The sequence below is a fragment of the Salmo salar genome, chromosome ssa09, assembly GCF_905237065.1.
Source record: "Salmo salar chromosome ssa09, Ssal_v3.1, whole genome shotgun sequence".
Taxonomy (NCBI): Eukaryota; Metazoa; Chordata; class Actinopteri; order Salmoniformes; family Salmonidae; genus Salmo; species Salmo salar.
This window is the reverse complement of record NC_059450.1, coordinates 24,524,083-24,542,022: the sequence shown is the minus strand read 5'-3', so window position 1 is coordinate 24,542,022 and position 17,940 is coordinate 24,524,083. Positions and strand designations below refer to the sequence as shown.

Here is a 17,940-nt window from a genome sequence, read left to right as displayed (position 1 = left end):
AACACAGTATTTTACCTATAGTATATGTAAAAACTGAATACCTACATAAAAACTCCTTATGTTGCACCTAGTTATATTATTTATATATGAGTATTGAACATGTTCTATTATTAAATATAAGTAGGCCTATAGACTTTGTGCAAACTCGGATTCATGCAACATGGACATTTTGCGTGCTTCTCATCCATGTGACCCAGTGTTTAACCCCACATGCATAAAGTTAGGGCCATAACCTGCGTCCAGTAAATCAAGGCACCAGCCAACCGCCTGTATGTGTTTATGATTCTTTTACGATTGTGCATGTCACTCATCAGAGGTAGAAAGGAAAGGCAAGCAAATGTATTGTGCATAATTTCCAGGAGGCGACGGTGCAATGATGCTTTCTCTTCCATACACTAGGCATGAATTCCATCTGGCTCTGATCTATCTTAGCTGTGCTATACTCCAGGGGATAGAGATGGGCAGACTCTAGCCAGCTAGCTAGCTAGCTATCAAAAATGTGTTAGCTACCTATCATAGCCTGGCTTTTAGTATCCAGCTGAACATATTGAACAGAGCAAAAATCTATCAAGCTAGCACAGCTGAGTCAGTCACACACACACACACACACACACACACACACACACACACACACACACACACACACACACACACACACACACACACACACACACACACACACACACACACACACACACACACATACACACACACACACACACACACACAATACACACACACACACACACACACACACAATACACACACACACAATACACACACACACACACAGCATGTTTCTTGGGAAGGCCTTCGGGGTGCAGAGGGAGATGCAACGTATGGACAATCTCGCTGATTCCAAGGATTATAACATTTAGGGGACAAATTAATAAAGTGAGGGAATTAATTAATATGTTTAGGGAAATAAATATTCAGGGTATTAATAAAAACAAAAAACTGAGGGAACAAATAAAAAAAACAGAGGGAACTCTTTTGCCTGGCTGTTTTTTTTTTCTTCGTCACCATGACTCCTAAGGGACTCCTTAAATTAATTCAAATAATGATCAAATAGTTTTTGTTGAGGAGGATGAGTGAAGATAACATTATCATTGAGTGACTTGGTGTGCACTTGAGAATATCTATGTGGTATTTGAGTGTGACTCCGTATCCATTTTCTCTATCCCGCTCTCTATCCCACTCTCCACCCCTCCCTCCATACTGCAGATGGACTTCTCTCTGACTGGGTCCAGTGAGCTATGCAATAGACATCATCAGCAGCAGCCACAACTTCAGCCCAACGTTAGCCCCAGCATGGCCTGTTTCCCTGGGAGTGGGACTGACACTTCTCCCCTGCTCCAGGTCCAGAAGGTGGGCTCCATCAAGGCCCTGGACTCCTGCCCACCATTTACAGCCCCTCAGTGGCATGGAGAGCTCCAGCCACTGCATCCCCTCTTCCCACACAGGCAGCAGCCATGATTACAGCTCTCTAGCCTTCTACAACCACTCTACGCTGGGCTACAGCAGACCAACCATCTCTGACAGCCCCTCTCCATGTCCCCCACTCAGTCTCCCTCTCTGCTGGCCCCCCCATGACCATGGCCAGCACAACATGCCCTCGCTGATCCAGCACTGTCCCCAACCCTTGGTGTACAGCAATCCCAACCACCACGCCCCCTTTGTAGAGCCTAAACCCCACAACCTCAACCTCACCCCCAGCAGGTAGCTACTGTCTTCCAGCATCTGACACTGACACACCCGTTTGTATCTTTCAATCTTTACACCTGTCTTATTTGACCTTTGCTTGTCTCCTGTAACATCTCAGATGGGTAAACAAAAGGAGACAGCCTCTTAGCAAAACATAGGCTCCTATTTTGGAGTTTGTGTGTTACAGTGTGATTGATGTTCCTTCTCATAGCCCTCTCCTCCACCCTACCAAGCTTCCGGGGAAGAAACTCTGTGCCGTATGTAATGACCATGCTTCGGGCTACAATTACAACGTGTGGTCTTGTGAGGGCTGCAAGGCCTTCTTCAAGAGGAGCATCCAAGGTAGGACCAACAGGGGAGCTGTGTGGTGTCATTACAGTGTCTCTGCCCTGGGGACTGGGGTCATGGTGTCCACTGCTGAGTCTAATCACTGTGTTCTCTGCTGAGACCTCATTATATCCTGTTTTACCTACTGTACTATAGGTCTCCAAGGATTATCTGCAGTCTATTATGTAGTAATACGGTTCATTGTAGGTCGATCAGATGTGATGTATACAATTCATGTAATATCTCCCAATGTCAAGCTCTATCTTTTCTAGGGCACAACGACTACATTTGTCCAAGGACTAACCAGTGCACTATCGACAAGAACCTCCGTAAAAGATGCAAGTCCTGCCGCCTACGCAAGTGTTATGAAGTGGGCATGAAGACGTGTGGTAGGCAGCCATCGTCGTGTGGTAGGCAGCCATCTACTCTCTCTCACTAGCTGGGTTGTGAAACCCAACCTTACGTAGTCAAACGTGTGAGCTGTGAGCCTGTGAGCTTGTAGAAGTATCTGTCGGAGTGAAATCCATCAGTTGTTTGTCTGTGCTGTTGTTCAAGTATGAGGCCAGAGCGCTACAGTTACAGGGGGGCGAGGCACAGGCATGTACCTCATGGGCAGGCGTCACCAGGCGGGCTGGTGGGGGTCGGTGCCAGGGCCCAGAGGAATCTGGTGGGGGGCTCCCTCCCCTGGCTGGAGTTGCACCACTCATCCCTGACCCCTGAACAGCTGATATCCTGCATCATGAATGTGGAGCCGCCAGAGATCTACCTGATGGAGGACGTAAAGAGGCCCTTCACTGAGGCCAGCATGATGATGTTACTCACCAAACTGGCCAACAAGGAGCTGTTCCTCATGATCAGCTGGGCCAAAATGATCCCTGGTGAGACACCGTGTGTGTGTGTGTGTGTGTGTGTGTGTGTGTGTGTGTGTGTGTGTGTGTGTGTGTGTGTGTGTGTGTGTGTGTGTGTGTGTGTGTGTGTGTGTGTGTGTGTGTGTGTCAGCTTGAGTGCAGAACATGTTCAAGGTTTGGTTGATGCCTCAGGTTTATATGTGAGATGCAGTAGGTATGTCTAAAGAAAGAAAGACTACCTGGCTGGCTGGCTGTAGACCCTACCCTACTTCTATATCTACTAACTGTGATCAGTACTGTAGTAGTTGGCCCTTAGCCTTCTCATTACCCCATGTACTGCAGCCAGCCACACGGCTGTGTAGTCCCGAGGGACAGGAAATCATACAGGCTATGAAGGGGTTACTCCTCCTCTCTACCCTGCTACAGAGCATATTTCTCCCCTCACTCATGGTTGTAGAAATGAGCCCAGCAGGTGTCCTCTCAGGGGAGATGGGTCTGAGTTCACACACTTTTTTGTCTGAAATGGGGCTTTGGGGGTTTGGTGAAATAAGGAGATGTGAAAATTAGCTTGTATTGTCAGTTATAAAGAAGAACAAAAACTCTACAGACTAGCTGTGTATTGTGGATTTGCTCCAGAGAGCACTGCAATTTCATTAATGCAAGGTTCTTCAGCATTCGGCTTTGTTCCAATATCCATCCTTCAGTACTTGTCCAGCTAAGACTGTTGTGCGCTTTATGGTGTTCCTAGTCTATCAGGGCTTTACTATGCATTTCATCTGTCCTTTATTAGTCCCTTTAAATGTAGGGGCCCTTAGGGAGTGAACGTTTATAATAAGGTTTACATGGAGAAAATTGGAACTCTCTAAAATGAAAATGGATGGCCCTCCCTTCGGCAAAATATATTTTACCTAAACTCTAACCACTATGGACAAGAGTAGGGGTGTAAAGATCTCTTTCATAGTTAAAGCATTGCATGATTCAATCATCATATTTGCAGGTCCAAGTAAAAATGGCCTTTTATTAAAATTAGATGTAATTCTATGTCATTTTAGATATTAGTTGAATCAATTTTTAATACCACACAAATTACCGAAATTACAGGCTAAGAATGGACAGAGAGATTGGCCTATGTGTTCATTTTATCATATTTCTCCAATGCCAAATGAGTGTGTCTTGTTTGCAACGAAACTGTCCCTGTTTAAATATTGTAATATTAAAAATTAAATATAATTCTAAATGACCAACTGGCTTAATTTACAAATTAGTAACAATGTCTTACCCCATGTCCAAGAATGGCCTTTTTCTCTCTAATTTTACGTTATTTGAAAACAAAATAATCTCCAAAATACTGTTATTTTTAAAACAAAGCGATTATTATTCATTTAGAATGATATAAAAGTCCCTTGGATATTCTCACAGATATATTACTAACCCTGTTATTTGCAGGACAATACACCACCGTTCAATACACCACCGTTCAAAAGTTTGAGGTCACTTAGAAATGTTCTTGTTTTTTAAAGAAAAGGCAATTTTTTGTCCATTAAAATAACATCAAATTGATCAGAAATACAGTGTAGACATTGTTAATGTTGTAAATGACTATTGTAGCTGGAGTCTCAACGTCAACAGTGAAGAGACGACTCCGGGATGCTGGCCTTCTAGGCAGAGTTGCACCTGTTCTGCCTGCGCCCACCTGCCTGACCATTCAGCCTGCCCTGACCTCAAGCTTACCTGCCCCCCTGTACCTTTCGGACTCTGACCTGGTTAACCTCTTACATCTAGACGTTCCGCTAGCGGAACACCTGCTCAAATATCCAATGATAGGCGTGGCGCGAATTACAAATTCCTCAAAAATACAAAAACAATTTTTCAAACATATGACTATTTCACGGCATTTTAAAGACAAGACTCTCCTTTATCTAATCACACTGTCCGATTTCAAAAAGGCTTTACAGCGAAAGCAAAACATTAGATTATGTCAGCAGAGTACCCAGCCAGAAATAATCAGACACCCATTTTTCAAGCTAGCATATAATGTCACAAAAAACAAAACCACAGCTAAATGCAGCACTAACCTTTGATGATCTTCATCAGATGACACACCTAGGACATTATGTTATACAATACATGCATGTTTTGTTCAATCAAGTTCATATTTATATCAAAAAACTGCTTTTTACATGTGCTTTCACCGAAAAGCTATTTTAAAATCGGACATATCGAGTGCATAGAGGAGTTCTGTATCTATAATTCTTAAAATAATTGTTATGCTTTTTGTGAACGTTTAATCGTGAGTAATTTAGTAAATTCACCGGCAGTGTTCGGTGGGAATGCTAGTCACATGCTAGTCACATGCTAATGTAAAAAGCTGGTTTTTGATATAAATATGAACTTGATTGAACAAAACATGCATGTATTGTATAACATAATGTCCTAGGGTTGTCATCTGATGATCATCAAAGGTTAGTGCTGCATTTAGCTGTGGTTTGGGTTTATGTGACTTTATATGCTAGCTTGAAAAATGGGTGTCTGATTATTTCTGGCTGGGTACTCTGCTGACATAATCTAATGTTTTGCTTTCGTTTTAAAGCCTTTTTGAAATCGGACAGTGTGGTTAGATTAAAGAGAGTCTTGTCTTTAAAATGGTGTAAAATAGTAATATGTTTGAAAAATTGAAGTTTTTGCATTTTTGAGGAATTTGAATAACGCGCCACGGGATTACACTGGCTGTTGAGTAGGTGGGACGCAAGCGTCCCACCTAGCCCATAGAGGTTAAGGAACATGTGACTTGGATACTCTTCCAACGCCATTAATCTCTCCCCTGTTTCTGACTGCTAGTAAACACTTGACATACCTCCCAGAAGATTGGGACCTGAGTGACGGTAAACGTAAAGTGTCAGAAGGTGGCTGCTTATCAACCGTTGGGACCCAAAGTTTACACCGTAACATGGGTGTTCACAAACGGGTGGCGTGTAGATCGGCCTTGGGATGAGCGATGTGTACCTAACTTGAGCACAGGAAAGTATTATCCACAGTTACCAACTGTAGCAGAACACAGGAGGTCATTGGAGATGTTGGTGGCTAAGAACCAGGGAATTAACTGGGAAACAGGTAGGGAGTATTTGAAAGGTTCAGTCCTAGGCTTATCAGTAAACCCGAAGATAATAGGAGAGCAGGAGACAGATTCCGGGCAATAGCTATTCCCACTGCAGTCGCTGTAGGGACAGTAACTGAAGGAACAGTACTAGTAGCGAAGGATGCTATATTGACAGCATGGAATTGGACTACGGTGCAAATGAGGGGTATTGTGAGATATGTGTCAGGGGCACTGTTAGTAATAGCAGGGGTTACTTTGGTGATATTGTTGGGATATCATGTGCTGAGGGCATTGATGTTAAAATGACTACCGTCATTTCCGGACTATTGAGCGCACCTGAATATAAGCCGCACCCACTGAATTAAAAAATATATATTATTTTGAACATAAATAAGCCGCACATGTCTATAAGCCGCAGGTGCCTACCGGTACATTGAAACAAATTAACTTTACACAGGCTTTAACGAAACACGGCTTGTAACAAAAATAAATAGGCTTTAACGTAACACGGCTTGTAGCAAAAATAAATAGGCTTTAACGAAACACGGCTTGTAACAAAAAATAAAAGATTAGCAGTAAACAGTAGCCTACCAAGAAAGTCATTGGTCACTATCTTCCTCCTCCTGTGCACTGAAACCACTGAAGTCATCTCCTTCGGTGTCGGAGTTGAATAGCCTCAGAATTGCTTAATCCGATATTGGATCGTTTTCATTGTCGCTCTCGTCACTTTCATCCGGAGGCAAATCCCCCGCTGCCAGATCAATCGCCTTCAACTTGAAAGCTGCATCATATGCATTTCTCTGTGTCTTTGCCATGATGAGGGTGACAAAATGACTACCGTAATCAGAATGATGGGAAGTTTGAGCACGCTCGATTTAATCTAAACAGTAAACAAAAAAGTTGTTAGACCTTAACCCGTTCGGCAATTTCATTGGTCTAATGAAAGCTTCATGCCGCCAAAAAACTGAGCACGTCACAGAATGTTTTTTTATTTTTTATTTGAAAGCGGGAAAAATCCATATATTAGCCGCGTCATTGTTTAAGCCGCGAGGTTCAAAGCGTGGGAAAAAAGTTGCGGCTTATAGCCCGGAAATTACGGTACACAGTGTTGAGTTACCTCAAGATGAGGTAAAATTGATTAAGCCTAACGCACGTATATATCGGGTGGCTATGTAGGAAGATGATGGGGAGCAAAGTGAGAATGACATGGCTTGGGAACACATCTTGGATCCTGTAGTCTGACGGGGAAGACTGGGCGAAAGCAGGAGGAGGCTTTTTAGGGATTTCATTTTTGCCAACCTCAAAGTATCCTGAAGGCATAGTCCGGCTAAGAGAGAGGGGGAATTGTCATGCTATCAAGCTTTGGATTGTTATGCATATATAATTGTGCAAGTCTTAACACGTTTGTCACGCCCTGATCTGTTTCACCTGTTCCTGTGATTGTCTCCACCTCCTCCAGGTGTCACTAATTTTCCCCAGTGTATTTATCCCTGTGTTTCCTGTCTCTCTGTGCCAGTTCGTCTTGTATGTTTAGTCAAGTCAACCAGCGTGTTTTTCCCGTACTCCTTTTCTATTCTCTTTTTATAGTCCTCCCGGTTCTGACCCCTGCCTGACTCTGGACTACTTTCCTGCCTGCCCTGACCTTGATTCTGCCTGCCCTTCGGTACCTATTGGACTCTGATCTGGTTTTGACCTTTTTGCCTGTCCACGACCATTCTCTTGCCTACCCCTTTGGATTATTAAACATTGTAAGACTCCAACCATCTGCCTCCTGTGTCTGCATCTGGGTCTCGCCTTGTGCCTTGATAGGAACCAGAAGGAGTAAATGGAGAAAGTCAAAAGCTCCAGCGGAAATGGAGGATGTCAAAAGCTCCAGCTGAAATGTCATTCTGTTGTACAATGAGAAATGGAAATAAGAGTGTTCATAGTGTTATTATAAAATAGAAGCCATAAGTCTCGGAGTTGTAAACCTAATCATTAATTGTGAATGTTAATCATGTTTTTGTTCATGTTTTACTTTTTGTTCATTTATAAGTAATTTCCAAGTTTATATAATGTTGAACAGTTTGGTGTTAATGTTCAAAAGTGGGGACTGATGGGTTCTGACTTCTAAACTCGAAATATGAAATATCCCTATTCATGTCACTGAGGGAGGGCAATGCAGAACGTTTACATTCGGTCAGAATATGTTATTGTTAGATGGGAAGGAGAAGGGCCACAGTCTGGTACAAGTCAACAGGACAGCCGTGAGTGAGAAATTTCAGCTGAGGTCAGGTCAGATGAAGTGAGGAAGAACAGATATCACTAAAGTTGTTCTGTCTAGCAACAGAGGTGTATTGGCTGTTCAGATGTGTAAGGAGGAGACTCAGCATAGGAGTAATGGTTAAATACCAGTACTTGTGTGAATATGTCTTGGTCTGTTTAGCTGTCTGACCCTATGGTTGAATACATTTGGTTTGAGCTTTTATAGTTGTCTGTCAGTTTTTACTCAGTTTATTTAGAACCTATCAAGAGGCAGGTAGTATGGTGACTTACTGCTGATGGAAGGGGGTACTGGTGGTGTGGGTGGGAGAGGAGCTCAGGCCCCAGATAATGTCCCTGGGAACATGCGTTCTCTCCTGGGGCTTAGGGGAGTGCAAGCTGGGGAGGTCAGCCACCGACTTCACTGGGATGGGGAACAAGAGTACGAAGGAAGTCAGACTCAAGCAAGATGGTTCTCGGTTGTAGGTTCACTAAGAGGTCATGGCAGTTGGGCACCACTATGGTCACTTTGAGATTCACTTATGCTACAAACACAGAAAACATTCTAAACCTTAATGCGTACACACTTGACCAAAGGAGATTCCATGACAATGCCATGACAACTGTTTACATGTATGCACCAAACAATTACATTTACATTACATTTAAGTCATTTAGCAGACGCTTTTATCCAGAGCGACTTACAAATTGGTGCATTCACCTTATGATATCCAGTGGAACAACCACTTTACAATAGTGCATCTAAATCTTTTAAGGGGGGGGTTAGAAGGATTACTTTATCCTATCCTAGGTATTCCTTAACCTGTTGGGGCTAGGGGGCAGTATTTTCACGGCTGGATAAAAAAAACGTACCCGATTTAATCTGGTTACTAATCCTACCCAGTAACTAGAATATGCATATACTTATTATATATGGGTAGAAAACACCCTAAAGTTTCTAAAACTGTTTGAATGGTGTCTGTGAGTATAACAGAACTCATTTGGCAGGCCAAAACCTGAGAAGATTCTGTACAGGAAGTACCCTGTCTGACCATTTCTTGGCCTTCTTGATTATCTCTATCCAATACAGGGGATCTCTGCTGTTAGGTGACACTTCCTACAGCTCCCATGGGCTCTCAGAAGGCGGCAAAAAGCTGAATGATATGGAGGCAGCCCCTGGCTGAAAAACATTAGCGCGTTTGGATAGTGGCCGGTCACAGTACTATGAGACTCAGGCTCGTGCACGAGTCAACCCCATGTTTTTATTTTCGTTCGTCTCTGAACCTAAACAGAGATTCCCGGTCGGAATATTATCGCTTTTTTACGAGAAAAATGGCATAAAAATTGATTTTAAACAGCGGTTGACATGCTTCGAAGTACGGTAATGGAATATTTAGAATTTTTTTGTCACAAAATGTGTCGTGCGCGTGACCCTTATTTACACTTCGGATAGTGTCTTGAACGCACGAACAAAACGCCGCTGTTTGGATATAACTATGGATTATTTTGAACCAAACCAACATTTGTTATTGAAGTAGCAGTCCTGGGAGTGCATTCTGACGAAGAACACCAAAGGTAATCAAACTTTTCTAATAGTAAATCGGAGTTTGGTCAGGGCTAAACTTGGTGGGTGTCTAAATAGCTAGCCGTGATGGCTGGGCTATCTACTCAGAATATTGCAAAATGTGCTTTCACCGAAAAGCTATTTTAAAATCGGACACCTCGATTGCACAAAGGAGTTCTGTATCTATAATTCTTAAAATAATTGTTATGTTTTTTGTGAACGTTTATCGTGAGTAATTTAGTAAATTCACCGGAAGTGTTCGGTGGGAATGCTAGTTCTGAACGTCACATGCTAATGTAAAAATCTGTTTTTTGATATAAATATGAACTTGATTGAACAAAACATGCATGTATTGTATAACATAATGTCCTAGGAGTGTCATCTGATGAAGATCATCAAAGGTTAGTGCTGCATTTAGCTGTGGTTTTGGTTTTTGTGACATATATGCTTGCTTTGAAAATGGCTGTGTGATTATTTTTGGCAGGGTACTCTCCTGACATAATCTAATGTTTTGCTTTCACTGTAAAGCCTTTTTGAAATAGGACAATGTGGTTGGATTAACGAGAGTCTTATCTTTCAAATGGTAAAATAGTCATATGTTTGAGAAATTGAAGTTATAGCATTTTTTAGGTATTTGTATTTCGCACCACGCGATTCCACTGGCTGTTGAATAGAGTGGGACGCTGACGTCCCACTGGCCCAGACAGGTTAAAGAAGCAATAAATCTGGCCTTCTTTAGACTAGTTGTGTATCTGGAGCATCAGCATTTGTGGGTTCGATTACAAGCTCAAAATGACCAGAAACAAAGACCTTTCTTCTGAAACTCGTCAGTCTACTCTTGTTCTCAGAATTGAAGGCTATTCCATGTGAGAAATTGCCAAGAAACTGAAGATCTCGTAAAATGTTGAGTACTACTCCCTTCACAGAACAGCGCACACTGGCTCTAACCAGAATAGAAATATGAGTGGGAGGCCCCGGTCCGCAACTGATCAAGAGGAGAAGTACATTAGAGTGTCCAGTTTGAGAAACAGACGCCTCACAAGTCCTCAACTGGCAGCTTCATTAAATAGTACCCGCATAACACCAGTCTCAACGTCAACAGTGAAGAGGCGACTCCAGGATGCTGGCCTTCTAGGCAGAGTTGCAAAGAAAAAGCCATATCTCAGACTGGCCAATTAAAAATAAAAGATTAAGATGGGCAAAATAACACGTTCACTGGACAGAGGAACTCTGCCTAGAAGGCCAGCATTCACCTATCCCGTAGTTGGAAGTTAATCCTCTCTTGTGCCAAATGCCATAAAAGGATACATGAATGTCTATGATGGCATCCTTCTTCAGCAACTCTGCTATGGCTGGGTCTATATCTGCGTATACTCTTCTAACTGTCTTTGTAGCACTCTCCATTGACTGTAGCCCTCTCTGAATCTCTGCAACTAAAGTGTGTGGGGGGGGGGGACTTATTACGATGTCTGTCGACATTACAGTCATAACTGCAGGACTAAATATCAGCATGTTACCCTATGTAAATATTAGCATATCAGCATGTATTTACTTTATCTTAAGCCAATTTATCAGTAATCACAGTAGGCCTATGTGACAGTCTCGTTGTATAGTTATGTTTTCCTATCACTCTTTTTATTCACTTTGATTACATTTGCTGGGGCAAGGAAATACATATTATTTATACACAGCAAGTCACCTGACAATAATAGGCTACTTTCCCCTTTTATTTACCTGTCACTCTCCTGTCATGTCTCTGATATTGTCACGTCCTGACCAGTAAAAGGGGTTATTTGTTATTGTAGTTTGGTCAGGGCGTGGCAGGGGCTGTTTGCTTAGTGTGTTTCGGGGTTTTTGGTTTATGTTTTCTATTTCTATGTGGGTTTTCTAGGTTTTCTATATCTATGTTAGTTTTGGAACGACCTCCAATTAGAGGAAGCTGGTTGTCGTTGCCTCTAATTGGAGGCCATATTTAAGTGGGTTTGTTTTCTCTTGTGTTTGTGGGTGGTTGTTCCTTGTATAGTCTGAGCACCTTACGGGACTGTTTTCGTCATTTGTTTTGGTTAAGTGTTTTTGGTTTCCTTCAATAAAATATGATAAATATACCCGCTGCAGTTTGGTCCACTCCATACAACAACGCTTGTGACAGATATGAGCTGAGATGCAAGGAAGGAATCACTAGGACTGCTTATTTTCTTTAGAGCTGCATAACCAAGTACAAGTTCGTGGGCTAGAAGAACCATCTTCACATTTGTCAAATGCCACATCTCCCCTGAAGCACCCCTGCAGCCTGGAGGAGGTGTAAACACTCCTAAATGCATCACGATCACCTTCACAGTGTGCATATTCTATCATGACAGAATTATAGAATCCTTGGTTGGTGGGGTCTGTGGTGATTTTCAGTCTAGTGTATAGACACTCAGGAAAATCAAACCATGTACAAGTTGGTTTATTTGTGGCATATGGAATAAAACCACTGTTGGCTTGCTGGCAGGCTGCTGTCTGATCGTCATCTTCATCTAATTTGCGTCTCAATGCACTGCTGTCGGCTACCTCCTTTTCCTTCTCTACCTGTACTGCCACTGCCTCAATCGGCTGATTAGGCTCATTTTTTTTTCATTCACTGATTTGCTCACATTGACTAACTGAGATCGCTTATTTTTATTCAAATACTGTAGGTATATTCTTCGAAATTTGTTAATTTTGTCTCTCTTCACGTAGATTATTCACAAGAGCTATTTTCAAACAAAGAAGTGCTGCGCGGCACTTGAGGCATTTTAACCAATCAGGTTGACGGAAAGGGCCTTTAAATGCCAGTAACCAATCGGATGTCAGGGAATTACTCATCTTTCAGCACAAAGCACTACGTCTACAAAGCATATAGCCATGTGTTGACTAGCTAATGATATGCTCCAGAAAACAAGCTTTTGAATGATATATGATTCAACATCGAGAGTTTTAAATATAGTTCTACATGAAACATGCTATCAAGAACAAAATGTATGCTAGGTGTAGTTGACAGAGTTGGGATATAATTATACAAATCAAGTATTTAAATACATTATTGACGATTTATTTGTACATTTTATGAAAGTAGGGACGTTATAGTTGAAAAATATCCCAAAATCTGAAAATTGACAGATGGAAGCAAAAGCACAATTATTGCCTGTGAAGCCTGGCCTTCATATGAAGTGGTGCCACATACTTTTGTACTCATGTAGTGTATATGGCAACCCATTCACTCTGGTGACAGATCACAAACCACTGGAGATGATCAGGAACAGCCGAAGGTCAAAGCCACCTGCTTGGATAAAAAGATGGGGACTCTGGCTTCAGCCATACAACTACAGAGTTGACTACCGAAAATGACCTGACAACCCAGCAGACTACATGTCCCACCACCCACTCCACTTAAAGGTAGGTGACAGCACACAAGCAGCGATTGTGGCAGAGGAATATGTCAATTTTGTGGCACAGCACACCACACCAAAAGCAATGACACTGGAGGAAATCAAAACAGAGACACAGAAAGACCCTACCCTACAAAAGGTCAGTGCCCATAGACAATACATGGCACACAATCACAAATAACACACCACATTCTGCTGCACTGAAACAGTACAAGCAAGTAAGTCAGTGGTGAGCTTACTGTGTCAAACAACGATGACATCATCCTCCAAGGCAAAAGGATCGTCATCCTCCCAGTTCTTCAAAGCAGAGTGCTTCAGCTCTCCCATGAAGGATATCAGGGCAATGTAAAGACTAAGACACCCCTCAGAGAAGAGCTATGGTTTCCCTCCATAGCTCGACAGGCAGAAACCACTGTTAGAATCTGCTTAGCATGTCAGGCCAATACCGCAGTCACTCACCAAATGTCTGAGTTACTGGAAGTCCCCTGGCATAGTGTACCTGTAGTTTCTTCCTGTAAGTCTTCAAGGGTCCAGATATGGCCTCCACTGGTTCCTTCAGGATCTGAGTGGCCTATCTGAAGAGTGCCTGGAAGTCTTGGGGTCTGGTTGCGTCTCCTCTGGGCTCAGCTATGACAGTCTGGGGGGAAAAAAAACATTTTTTTACTGAAATGTAACAAGAGTGCATAACAGCACTGCATTTCTAATTTTGTCATGGAAGCGTTATCTCTGACTTACAAATTGTGTTATCTTGACGAAGTCAGCCCAGTCATGGGGTCAGTCAGCCAGACAAGGAAGTTCACCACCTCATTCAGATGGGCCTGGCAGGAACTCCACTCTGACATACTCAGATGTCACCTGAGCAACAAACAAACACCTCATCATTAATACTGAAAAATAATACATTTGAGGAACAGATGGGGGGAAGTGATGGCTATATGTTTGTTAAGAGCGGGCATGGTATACCCCTGTATTGTCGACAAGGGTGCAGGTTAGTGTAGTGTTTCTGTCTGTACCTCTGGTCTCTGTGCGAGGGCATGGGAGGCTGAGCCATGCTCCATCTCCTTCATCTGGTGCATTATGTATTTAGAGTCTGCAGCTGGGTGAACAGCCAGGATAACCTCGCTTAGGTCAAACAATCAATTAACCATCAATAAATCAGTTTGCTAAGAACTTGAGAAAGACTGGTATGCAGAATAATTTCTTTGGCAAAACATTTTGAATCAGAACGCATTGAGTCTGAATACATTACTACACATTCGGAAAGTATTCAGACCCCTTGACTTTTTACACATTTTGTTACGTTACAGCCTTAATCTAAAATGGATTAAATAAAAATGTTTCCTCAATCTACACACAATACCCCATAATGACAAAGTGAAAACAGGTTTTAGACATTTTTGCAAATCTATAAAAAATAAAAATATACATAAGTATTCAGACCCTTTGCTATGAGACTCGAAATTGAGCTCAGGCGCAACCGGTTTCCAGTGATCATCCTTGAGATGTTTGTACAACTTGATTGGAGTCTACCTGTGGTATATTCAATTGATTGGACATGAACTGGAAAGGCACACACCTGTCTATATAAGGTTCCACAGTTGACACTGCATGTCAGAGCAAAAACCAAGCCATGAGGTCGAAGGAATTGTCCATAGAGCTCCGAGACAGGATTGTGTCGAGGTATCTCTAGGGCGGTCTCTGCTGTCTTCTGGTGCCCGGAGGAACCATGACACCTTCATACTGGATGCAGAGACATCAAAATGGTATCCATGAGTTCATCTGACTGGGGAATTGGATAAAGGGCTTCATTGCCAACATCCCGAAGTATGCCTTTAACGTCACTGTCTGGCAAGTCATGATGGACTTCATATAGAAAAACCCCCAAGATTTTAATTTACTTGTCCCGATGCGATACCATATAACTACGCTGTATGATCTATGAATGGCAAGGATATATAAGATCAACTTTATTCAGTCAGTTCGACACCTTTTAGTAAAGCTTGCTGTTCGTCAATCAAAGCACAGTAAATAGCCTATGCGCACCACTCTGTGGCTGCATATGAAACATGCCAGTGTCCAAAAATCTACTGGCTCGAACAGAATTTCTACTAGCCCGGACATGGTGTAGTTTTTTAAATGCATTGGGGTCATGAAGGGCCAATAGGTTGGTATGCTTTCTCTCTATATTCAGCTATTAATAGGCTACATTTGGTTATTATGATATGTATTAAAGAGTGGTGTAATATAATTTAGCAATACAAGTCATTACTCTATTCTTTAGAATTGCATTGTATTAATTGCATTCATTTTAGTTTCTTAAATATGTCATTTTGAGAAGATTTGAAAATAGGACGCTGCCCCTTTAAGACAAACATTCCTAAAGGTTTGTGCAGTAGGCCTAATACATTATCACAGCATACTGGCTATGATTGGCCTGCCAATATTGTTCTTCTCATACCATATTATATTCAAAACTCGAGCTTTGATAATAAAATAGATCAGTTGTTATATCACTTGCGAGGCATAGTGGAGCATAATTTGAAAAAATTTGCTTTTATGGTACCTGTATCTGATGGTGATCGACTAGGAATGCCTTTACAGTCGACTAGAGTTCACGGTAGACTTTTGTCTGACTAGTAAATTTAAAAGTAGCCCAGTTAATTCAGGTGGAAAAAGTAGCCGACTGAAAATGTCTTTGTGATCAGCTGTAGGCTATAGCCGGCGCTAGTGGAAAACACTGCATAATGTATTACATGATGGGGGTCCTATTTCCAGTCATGTATCCATCTGAAATTAATTCCCAATCAGCACCTCTTTGTCCACAACTACGGCGTTCTACTTTGATTTTAAGTTACATAATGACTTAAAAAGCAGTTTTTTTCAGTCACTAGTATGTTTTGAAACAGAAATAATAATGTCTCTTGTTCTACATTTTTGTAATCTAAGCGACCATAGGTTTGTAGTACTACAGGACAACTGTACAACTATACTATACAACACAGGAGGCTGCTGAAGGGAGAACGGCTCATAATAATGGCTGGAATGGAGTAAATGGAATGGTATCAAACACATGGAAAACATGTGTTTCATGTGTTCAATACCATTCCATTGGAGCCATTACTAGGAGCCGTCATCCCCAATTAAGGTGCCACCTGTTCTATACCACAAACAGCTGACACCATATCCAGTTAATGTTACATACGGTGCATTTAGGAAAGTATTCAGACCCCTTGACTTTTTCCACATTTTGTTAAGCTACAGCCTTGTTCTAAAATAGATTTCCCCCCCCTTTTCAATCTACACATAAATACCCCATAATGACAAAGCAAAAAACAGGTTTTTAGAATTTTTTTCAACCAAAAAAATAACATGAAATATCACATTTACATAAGTATTAAGACCCTTAACTTGAGACCCTTTACTGAAGCACCTTTGGCAGTGCTTACAGCATCGAGTCTTCTTGGGTGTGACGCTACAAGCTTGGCACACCTGTATTTGGGGAGTTTCTCCCATTCTTCTCTTATCTGCAGATACTCTCAAGCTCGGTCAGGTTGGATGGGGAGCGTCGCTGCACAACTATTTTCAGATCTCTCTAGAGATGTTAGATCGGGTTCAAGTCTGGGCTCTGGTTGGGCAACTCAAGGACATTCAGAGTCTTGTCCCGAAGCCACTCCTGCGTTGTCTTGGCTGTGTGATTAGGGTCATTGTCCTGTTGGAAGGTGAACCTTCACCTCATTCTGAGGTCCTGAGCGCTCTGGAGCAGGTTTTCATCAAGGATCTCTCTATACTTTGCTCTGTTCATCTTTCCCTCGATCCTGACTAGTCTCCCAGTCCCTGCAGCTGAAAACCATCCCCACAGTATGATGCTGCCACCACCTTGCTTCACTGTAGGAATGGTGCCAGGTTTCCTCATAGCCACTTACATTCATATGCAGATCCGGCAATAACAATAAGCATTAATTGGGATATGGCAAAATAGAGTGCGCTATTCAGTACAAGTTGTGAAACACCAGCGCCGTTACACCCCTACCACAGCACACACATTTGGAGATGTCTAAATCTCAGAGAGTAAAGCGAGCCTCTGTCGCTGGAGGACTAGGTTTCAGACCCAGGCCCGGCTGTCCCTGCAAAACATATCAACCAGTCAGGTCGGACATACTGCCCATTTTGGTCCACCTGTAAGGGTTGGGGGCTAGCCTACAGAAGTGAATCCCACTGTACCATGTGGAACAACAACACATTTCATGAACAATGATAGTCCCTGCATGACTTGTTTTTCTAATCACATCTCCTCAGAATTCATTATTATATTGATGTAAAACCCATCCACCACCAAACTCAGATCTTATGTCCTTTTTAGATCTGGAATGTACTTTAGCAACACTATTGCCAGCCAGAATGGTGGCTTTGATGGAATGAAAATAATGTCACATTAGCAAGTAAACACTCCACTCCCTCTCAGTCAGTAGGTCTCTATAGCTAACTAGACTCAGTAATTTCTCAACAGTTTAAGGTCTGCTGTCCGAAAACCATGTACTAAGATATATAGATTAGTATTTTGAAAATAAATACATGAAATATACCGTTTTGAACACTTATTAACAGCAGTAGTCTTAAGGCAGCCAGTCCACCATCAATGTATTTCCTTTGAGAATTGTCCGTTTTTATTCAACAACTACAGAGTGTCATGAATGTTGGATGATGTCCTTTGCTTTATGGGAATATTCGGTACTGCCAGCAGGCAGAAGA

General features: G+C 42.1%; 1 pseudogene; it reads left to right on the top strand.

Annotated features, from left to right (window-relative positions):
- The first annotated feature begins 1,311 nt into the window (after positions 1-1,311).
- Positions 1,312-8,703, top strand: LOC106610917 (estrogen receptor beta-like; annotated as a pseudogene).
- The last annotated feature ends 9,237 nt before the right edge of the window (positions 8,704-17,940 follow it).